This window comes from Crocodylus porosus, unplaced genomic scaffold, assembly GCF_001723895.1.
Source record: "Crocodylus porosus isolate Cpor-Errol unplaced genomic scaffold, CroPor_comp1, whole genome shotgun sequence".
NCBI lineage: Eukaryota > Metazoa > Chordata > Crocodylia > Crocodylidae > Crocodylus > Crocodylus porosus.
In genome coordinates this window covers 203,503,219-203,513,205 of record NW_017728886.1, presented here as the reverse complement: position 1 = coordinate 203,513,205, position 9,987 = coordinate 203,503,219, and positions in this window count along the sequence as shown.

Below are 9,987 nucleotides of genomic sequence, written 5' to 3'. Positions count from 1 at the left end.
CGGGTGATTTAAATGGTGACGGGGGAGGCCCGGCCCGGCCCGGTTGCGGGTCCCCGCGCGCCTGCGGCTGGGGGGTCCTCGCTGTGCAGGGCAGCAGCTGCCGCCCGCGATGCGCGGGTCGCGGTCGGGGGTGGGGGGGTCGCTCTCAGGGAGGGCGGGTAGCGGGTTCCCCCCCTCCCCGCCTAGACCCGCTCCGCTGAGGGGGGAAAGTGCGAGCAAAACTTTCCCCTTTCTTCTTCTTTCCACCTTCTCAGCCCGCCCCCCCCTCCCCTCTCCTCCCCTCCCTGCAGCGTTGTGCTGTGAATACAGTGACAGCAGCAAGAGGCAGCGGAAGACATTAGAGCCCGCGGCTCCCAGCGCGCGCACACACATACACGCACACACACACACGCACACGCACTCACAGAGGCAAAAAAAAAAATTAGGGGAAAAAATTAATATAAATTCCCCCGCGCCTTGCAGACGGCCCGATTTCGCCCAGAAATGTGCCCCACCGTCCCCTCGGCCCGCAGGGTCGGCCCCGAGCCCCCCGCTCCCGCTTGGGGGGGCAGGAGAGGCTCTTTTGGGGCGCTCCCCCCTCCCCCTCCGGCTCCCAGGACAAAAGTTTTTTTTTTCCCCCCTTCCTTTCCCCCTCTTCAGAAAGAAACGAATTCGCCTGCTCTGCCCCTGCCCCTGCCCGCGGCCCGGGAGCTTTTCCTTCCCCCGGACTGGGAGGAAAGTGTGAACTCGAGCGAGGGCTGAGAGCTCCTTGCATTGGGGAGGGGGGTTTTGCTAACTGAAAGCAGGAGAGATCCGGAGAGAGAGAGAGAGAGAGAGCGAGCGAGCGAGCAGGGACAGCTTGTTGTCAGTATCATAAACAACCAAAATGGAGGGAGAACTGAGGCATATAACAAAATAAAAAGGAGAAAAAAATTCCTAAAAAATCCCTAAAAATCGGGGCTGCTCCCCCTTTTCTCCCTGAAGGTAACAGGATGGAACCCACCTCCTTGTACACCCGTTTGGAGGTTTCAGGGAGCAAGGAGTTAATCAATATTCTTTTATTTTTTGGGGGGTGATTCCTTTTATTTTTTTTTATTTTTTGGAAGGGTGAAAAAGCCTCTTCTCGCTCACCACCGACAATGAGAAACTGTGAAAATCTTTTTCAGGAGAGGAGGGTAGGGGGAGAGGGTAGTGCAGAACTTTGCAGAACTTTGGGGTAATGTGGAGTGATCCTAGATAAGATAAATGTTGTATTTACTACTTTACAACTTCCTTTTCAATGCTCTTGGTATGCCAGGGTTTTTAAATTTTCTTTCTCTCTCTCTCTTTTTTTTTTGGCTGGAATGCAATACTTTTGTAGTGTCACTTTCCTGATCTAATTAGGATGTGTGAAGCAGAGAGTAAACCTTTCCGGTTTATGATGCACATTTTCACTGCCTTTGATTTCAAATTTTCCTGGTGGCTCCCACCTCTGTTGGATTCCTCGGAGTAGTGTGGGGTTGAGGTAATGCTCCATAGAGAGAGCCTTAGAGCAAGGGCACCTCTTCTGTGGATGGCTTGTGATTTCACTGGCATGCTTGGTTCACCTGCTTGGGTTCCCTGAAGAATGCAGTCTGCGCCTTCACCTTTTATTTATATAAAATAATTGATGCCTTGTCTTGCATCCCTTTGAAATTAATGGGAAAGTGCTGCTGATGTTGGCTCCACATGGGATCAGGGACATTTTACAGAGAGAGCTTCTCTTTTCTTTATAGGGATCATCACTTCTCCAGTACCTCTGTCGAAAGCAGAGGGGTGGTTCAGGCATTTTTTAATGTGGAGACATGAAATCGACCTTTGTGCAATAAATTCATGCATCATAAGAGGGACAGATGCGCAAATGTGTTGGGATCAAGGCATTTCTTTTGTGCATAGCAGGTCGTTAGGGGAGTTTTCTAAGGGTGTTAATATGCTCTTTTAGAGTTGAATTTGGAATGGATGTTATACAGATGAAACTGTCTAACTTAATATTAAAGCATAGTGCTGGTCTGTTAGTTTTGATTTCTTTGAAAGGAGACCTATGTATGCAACAAAATTTCACAGCCATTTTGTGAAGATTAAGTGCATCGTTTTCACATTGAGTGACTTCAGTTTCATTGGGGATGTGTAATTGGGTCTGTTGAATTGCATGTGCTTTTCTATTTAAAACTTGTTGACAGTTCAGAAAGGTTTCGAAAATAATTTTAACTGGCCCAGCTAGTGACATTTTATAAGTGTACATTAGCTCTGTGATTCTAGCATCCTTTGAATAAAATGCCTGTGGTTTTGTTAGAAAGTTGTCATAACTACAGTCAAGCTTTGTGGGTGTACATGCATGTGTGTCTGTGTATAGGTTTGTACTTGAGGCTGGCATGTTGGTTGGTACAAGTTTTATGCAGTTTCCTCACCTTGTAAATGTTTAACTATCATGATAATGATATCATCATGTGTTATCTCCTCTTTAAGTATTTTAATTTTTAGTAAAATATCTAATTTTTTAGAAATACTTAGTACTGCTTCTTCATGGAGTAATTAGGTACCTTTATAGAGGCATTATCACATTTTTCTTGAAACAGTCTGATTGTGTGGACTTAATATTTAATTCAACATTAAAACTTAAATAACAGGTATGAAAGAGACATGAGAGAGAGCTTCCCAGAAAGTTTGGTATTTCAGTGTATACATTCTTTTGACCTACAGATACTGTATGTGAATTATGATACTCCCCTCTGTTTAATAGCCTGGGTTTACAAATGATCTGTACTTTCTCTATAAGTGTGACTATAGAAAATATTGGACAGCAGTTGTTAACTAGGATAGTCCTGTACTAACAGAGTTTGGGAAAAATCATGATGTTTCTGATGAATCAGTTTTAAAAATTAAATCACATCAAGTTATTCCTGTGGAGAAGAAAATTCATTAAGAAGAAGGATTAATCACCAAGTATTAAGAAATGAAATTATACAATTTTTTTTTTTTAAATCAAAATTATCATTCCATGTCTTGGATGTTTCTAAAGTTAACAGAAGAATTCCAAATTAGAAGCAAGTCTCCAGACACTTCTTGTAAAGAAAGTCGGTGTAACTTTTAATCAAAAAGAAAACATTAGAAATTACTTGAAGCATGCTGTTTGTTTTAGAAAAGAAATGCATGGGAAAAATAATACTTAGTTACTTCTACAGAAGTAATTTTAATAAACTAATAATGCTATTGAAAATATTTTTAAACAATCTTCAACAAATACTGCATTTGGCAACTAGTAGGCGGTGTTCAGTGTACTACAACATTTTTACTTATTTTTGAAACTCACATTGATTTCTTATCATTCTGATTCTAGGCACAGGCATTGTTCAGAACATCACCTGTGGTATAATAGGTACTGGGTATCTTTATTGACTTGCCTGCTTGTTATAAAGAAAATCCAGTATACTCGGGTATGGTGTAAAATTCAGGAGACAGAGCAAAGAGGCTAGGCTAGTCTCTTAGGATTTAACACTCAACTGAATTTAATTTTCCCATGTAAGTAATAATAGCAGAAAAGGGATCCGTTACCTTCTAGCATTCCTTTTAACCTAACCTAAGTTGCTTTGTTTTTTTTGTTAAGAAGGATACTCAGTTCTCAGAGTTATAGGCTGTGATTGTTAGAATTAATAGAGATTCTTAGGGGTAGTGAAGTTTTTCATATTACATTTTTTCTAGTATAAATGGCTTTGATATGTCATTTGCAAATCTATAAATCAAAAATCTTTAGGCACCTAAGGAAACAAATGTTTATAAACTATTATTGGTAAAGTTGTTCTAGTTTTTATAAGTAACATCCTATATAGAATTTTGTAATAGTATTATAAGTATTTTGTAGACATTTGTCAGTCGTGTTGGATGAAGTTTGCAAATGTTCTATTAATTGAGTTGGAAGCAGTTCAACAAATGTCAGGCTCCAAATTAATTTACACACCTTAAATTATACTTGATTACTTTGTCTAAATATGCTTTTTGGTGGGAACTTTTATTTAGTAAATTAACTTGAAAAATGACTTTTCCTACACAGATTTTTGACAATGAAACTACATTTTTTTTAAGTTTTAACTTTATCTAATACAAAATGCAGTCACTTTTAATGGTCATTCATCTCCTGAGCTAGTTAGTCAAAATGGTGCCCTTCAGTCTCCTCCTTTCAGTGTAATGCAAATCTTTTAAAATTAATGGGTAAAAGTGAATGCTCATGTTCTAAATAAACCACTGTTATAGTTACTTAAAATTATTTTACTAAAAGATCTGTTTTATTTTGTGATTTAAAACCTAGGCTTTTTATTTTGTACCCGTGTCTCAGATATTTAAAACTAGCTTTTGTGATTAGAGGGGGACCTTTAGGAAGCAGTCCTGAACAAGTTAATGTACCAACCAAAGCCTAATATTTTTGCGAAGTGTAAAACATGTTAAAACACCTTAAAATGTCCTCAGATGCATGGAAGTGTTAAAAGGAACTAGCAGTCATCTTCACTGTAGTGTTAGAGTATTTTTTAAAGTCATATTCACTTTTCATTTTCACTACTGTTGATAAAAATATGGAATATCTGCTCAGTGAGCTGCTAGCCATCTTTAATTAATTACCAAGTGTTTAGCTAATCTTAAAGAATTATTTTTAAAATAATCCCAGTAATAGTGATGTAATTATGTAATTTTTACATTGATTGGATGTAACATACATTTGATAGAGTTCTAATACATGGCTGAAAACTTTTCATTTACCCGCACATTCTGATAATGAAGAATGTGTATTTTTCTTATCAGAAAAAAACCCACATCTAGAACTTACAATTGTATCTTGAGTTATAAGTTGTATGTAGTTGTGACTGGAACTTTTAAACGCCTTCTATCAGGCAGTTACCTATATTTTAAATTATTTTACGTAATTGAGAAAATACATTTTTGTTGAATACATTTGTAGTTGCAATGCACTGAAGATGACTGGCCAACTCTCTACAGAACATCAACCATAACTACACCAAGAATGGGAAGTTCTAATTGTATACAATTGTGAAAACCAAATGTTGAGTAGAATAGATTATAGTAATGCTTGTTAAGTTTTGCTTTTATGTTTGTTGGCCTGTTGCTCAGAATCTTTTTTTCCCTTCAGCCTCAATGTACACCTGTTCCCATCTCATCTTCTTAGAGCATGTTAGCAAGAATTCCAAGTAAAATTTCACATATTTTAAAATACTTTGAGAAGGCATTATGTTTTTCTAACTATAGTGATGTGATACCACTTACAGATGATGGGGCCTTCTCATTGAATATATTAAAACTGTTAATATTTAAATGGTCCCTGGATATGCTGCAAATAGTTACTACAGGATCCTCCTGTTAAAACTAACCACAGTGAGTAGTGGGAATTTGAGATGACTACATAAGAAGTATTGCATGCATTTTTGAATGCTGAAAAGTGAGAGAGCTCATGCAGTTATACTTGCATTAAAATAGGATAAATTAATTTGTTTTATAAGTTCTTCTAATAATTGTTATTTACTTAAAGGCACTATTTAGAAGCCAGGTATTTGACAAAAATCTCATCAAGTGAAAAGTAAATGTATTCTGTGCTAAATTACACTTACCCAATCCTAATGGGTACAGTGGAGTTACAAAAGCTTAAAGGAGGTTAAAGCATGATTTTCTTTTTTAAAGGAGTTTAAAAGGTTAAAGGAATAAAACACAGAAATCCATATTTAAATTAGTTGAGCAAAGTAAATACATGAGAGTATAGACATTATATACACGTTCTTCATTTTCAGAACGTATGCAGAAAACACTAACTCAGAACTGCAGAGGGAAGTAACTTTATTGAATTGTAAGACGTTTTAAACTTTGCCCTTCTGGTTTCTTTTAAAATGACCGTGGAACAAAACTGAAGAAATTCATATATATATAGAAAAGCTTAAAAATATAAAAAGTGTCTGTTACAGCTAACTAAATTGTTATAATCTTCTTTTGCACTTAACATGCCAAGTGCCTTTCTCAGAGGAGAATATATCCCCAGAAATCAGATTAGAAAGTGTTTAATGGGAATTATTTGTCAAAGTTGTTTTGGTCTAAAGTTAGGGTAACTATAAATAGTTTTTCATATGTTGCTGTAAAAGATAAATGTTTTCAATTATCTGGCTATGTTGTTTGCATGTAATTGTATCTTTCCCCTCATTATAGTATCTATACTAAAAACACCTTCTGCCTTAATTTTTTGACTATTTAAAATTAAAACATTTCTCATTAATTAACTTATACAGAATCCTTCTTCTTTACATTTGAGTATCCTGCTCCCAGTTACTGAATTGTACAAATTACTAAGTGCACAACCAACAAGCAAGGATACTGCATCAAATGGCTTATCTTTTTCATCCATTTACAAATGTATTCTGTGGAGTATCAAATTTACTTATTGACCTGTAGCATTTTTTTTGTGAAAAAATCAGGTCTGTTTTAATGACTGAGACATCACTACTGTGTTGTGCTATTAAACTTAGAGAAGTGGAAAGACTACATTTATGCAAATTAGTGAGATTTTACTGCGCTAAGTGCTTGTAACTTGTACAAAACCAGTATTTATTGTGCTGTGTATATTCATTGTCAATATTGCTATCTTTTTAAAATAAGACTTATGATTTGATAGAATACTTCTGTCTTTGAGTAATAAAGGAAATGTTTTCTTTTCAGACTACCAGAACAGACATTTTACAAATTAGATAGCTTTAAAACAAAAATTCTGCTCCAGAAGAAAAGATTCTGTGAGGTTACTGTTCATTTCAATTGAGCCTATATAGTTAGTAATAAAACAGTTCTGAATTTGTAACTATTATGTTTCTTACAACTCTTAATGTCACTTTTGAAGTTTTTATTTGCACTAGTTGGACCTTTAACACGATCGCTTATTCTTCAGGCTTCAGAATTTTATAAGTATCCCTTTTTGGTATAGATATTTTTATATTAGTATATCAAAGTGAAAAAAATGCCTCCACCTTAGAGCTATTACTGGATTTTCACTCTGGTTGTATGCTAGAAAGGCATTCGCATATACTACTGTACTTAACTGAATATTACCTATTCCTATTGCTCCTCCATTCAAAAATCTATTTTAAACAAAATGACTGTTGAACAGTCACAAAACAAATTTAAAAATCCTTTTGAGTTTCACTTTTCTGTCCCAGAGCTAGAAACCGGTGACTACTAAAACTGATTTTTTTTTTCACTGGAAGATACTGTGATGTATGGGCAATTTAAATTATATCATTCTGGGGATTTTCAGAAACTCTGAACCATGTAGTCTAAAGAACAGCTTTAACATGGCCAATCGCAATAGGTGCCAGTTTAATAATGAGTAAGTTGGATTTTCTCAGTGACTTGACTTAATTTTCTGTAATGTCTTAATACTGGGATTATGTATCAACTAAGCCACTTATAATTATATCTCAACGCACATGTAGCTAGTAGAATATATTAATCAGTTTCAGAAAAAGAAATATTGTGGTGTATGGAAGAAGGTAGTATTGCTACATATTATTTTTAAATAATGTTTGGTACAATTTCAAGTGTAACGGTGCACAGAAAGTAAGGCTGTTCCTAAATGGTAAATTACATGATTTATTTCATAAGATAATATTATTTCAGTTTTTATATATGTAGAAATTGCTATGAAGAAGGTACATATAATAATTATTTAGAGTTTAATTAGTGTTACTTTCTCAAATGTAATTGTTAGTAATACATTTTTTGAGAGAGTGTTCTTGTCCTGAAATGTATTTTTCTCTGATTTTGTGAATAAGGGTTAGAAAGTTGTCTTGACCTTTATTATATCACGATAATGACAGCACTCCTGTACATGTCAAAGAAAACTGCATTGTCTAATGGAAAAAAAAAGTAAAGTTGTATTGTGCTGCTGGTGGTACAAGTATAGAAATTGTATTTATTGTAAAGTAAAATGAAAACTAAATTGCACAGGCACTTGCATGTTGAGAAGAGTCCCAAATTGGATGAATTTTAAACTAGGTTTTTAGAAAGGGATGTAAAATGTTGCAGTGTTGGTGTGTTACTTGCAATCATATTTCCCATAGGAAATACTTGAGCACACTCAGAGCCACCAACTGCAGTGGAAAGCAAACAGAAACATAATGGCTTAAAAATGATTTTCTGTTAAATCCATTTCTCTGGTAATTATGCCTTTTTTTTCAGAGGACTCTTTCCCTTTCCCTCCCCCAGAAATAAGTCTAAGTCCATCTTGAGTAATATATTGACTTTTTTGTACACATTGTATCTATCTGTTCATGTAAAGCAAACTTGATACCCTGTTATACACTAAATATTTGTGCTGAAAGGGAAGTAGATTTAAGTAATCTATAACCGCAGTGAACTGCTTCTAATTCAGTTCATCGTGGAAGAAAATGTATGATTTTTTTTGTTTGGTATATGTATGTGATGCATCTTTTATTATACTTAAGATATTATCATGAAAATATCCTGAATAGAAAAAGAGGTTGGAAGTTGCCCTGACAGTTGGGGAATTTGATGTGGGGAGGGAGCGGCTGTTATGAATTTTTTAGGTGACATGCACACAGACTTCAAGAAACTAAGGCCCAGTAGCTAACTATGCCTGTCAGTTGAGACTTCAATGGCTGTACCACAATATGTTCAGTTCCTATGGGTCAAAGTTCACAATCGCTGCTTTGACAAGTACTTCAGCAGTTTTGCCCCAGCAAGGACATTGGGCTACTGCTCTGTTTCTCACAGTATGGTCAGATACTTTTGGCTTGATCTAGGCTATGCATGCTGCTTTGTACTTGAGCCTCCATGTACATGGGCTGTGTATTCCCTCCAGTGTGTGTATGCATTCACTTTAGAAATTATGTGAGGCAACGTATCCTAAATTTTTTAATCTCTGACTATACTTAACTATAAAATCATCTTTTTATACTGTACTTTTCATTTTTACTAAAACATTGATCGCTCCATGTGTAAGTTTTAATAAGGAAACGAAATAAAATGGCTATCTTGATAGAAGCAGAATATTCTATCAGTAGGCACTTCAGGCAATTGTTAAACATAATCAGCTCTGATTACAGAACTGAGATGTGGACTTGAGAAGGCAGGTTTTAGCTGATTTGTGAATACTTCACTCCTAACTTATGCTAAATAGTTTTTTTCACCTAGTTTGGTGGGAAAAAAATGCTTTTAGGTTAACTTATTGCAGAAACTGTCCTCACTGCATGCATATCTATGCATATGTATTTAGAAATAGAGGCCTTTGTAAGAACTTAAAAGGAGTCAAAGACTGGAGACCAGGAGGTATTTGCATCCTTCTTCAAAGTTTTACACGCATCTTAATTATTTGCATATCCACGCTGTAACTTCAGAACATCCCAGGTGTGTGAGAGGAGAGATCAAGCAGTCAAAATGTACGCACAGCATTCTTTGTGCAGGGCAGTGTCCTACTCCTAGCAAAATGAGATGTCTGCCTAAACACACAACTTGATTTCATAGGTTCTTCCTATTGTTTGTAGGTTTGTTAGCTATTTAAGCAGTCTGTTTTTTCCTTGGGATTCTTTAGAGGTGCTTTTATAGTTAACAGCAAACTTTATTATAAAGTTTGATCTATAGAATTTTTTAAAGGCAAAACGGTATTTTGACTCATGACTCTAAGCAAACTACTTGCGCTAGTCTTTGGTACTTTTGGAAGTACTTTGTTATACACCTAAAAAAATTGAGTTTGACCTAAATATGCAGGAAAAGGGTGTATTTCGAGCATCATTGCTAAAAATCTGTAATCACTTAAAAATGGTCAGAGGGTTTCTCACTACAAGCCAAAATTACCCAACCATTCAGTATTTTCCTCCTTCCAGACATCCTTTTTTTTTTTTTTTGGAATTATAGAGAAATCTATAGCCATTACTTTGTCTTGCAAATCAAGTATTTTGGTCAGTGTTCAATGAAGAGAGAGCTAAACTTGGG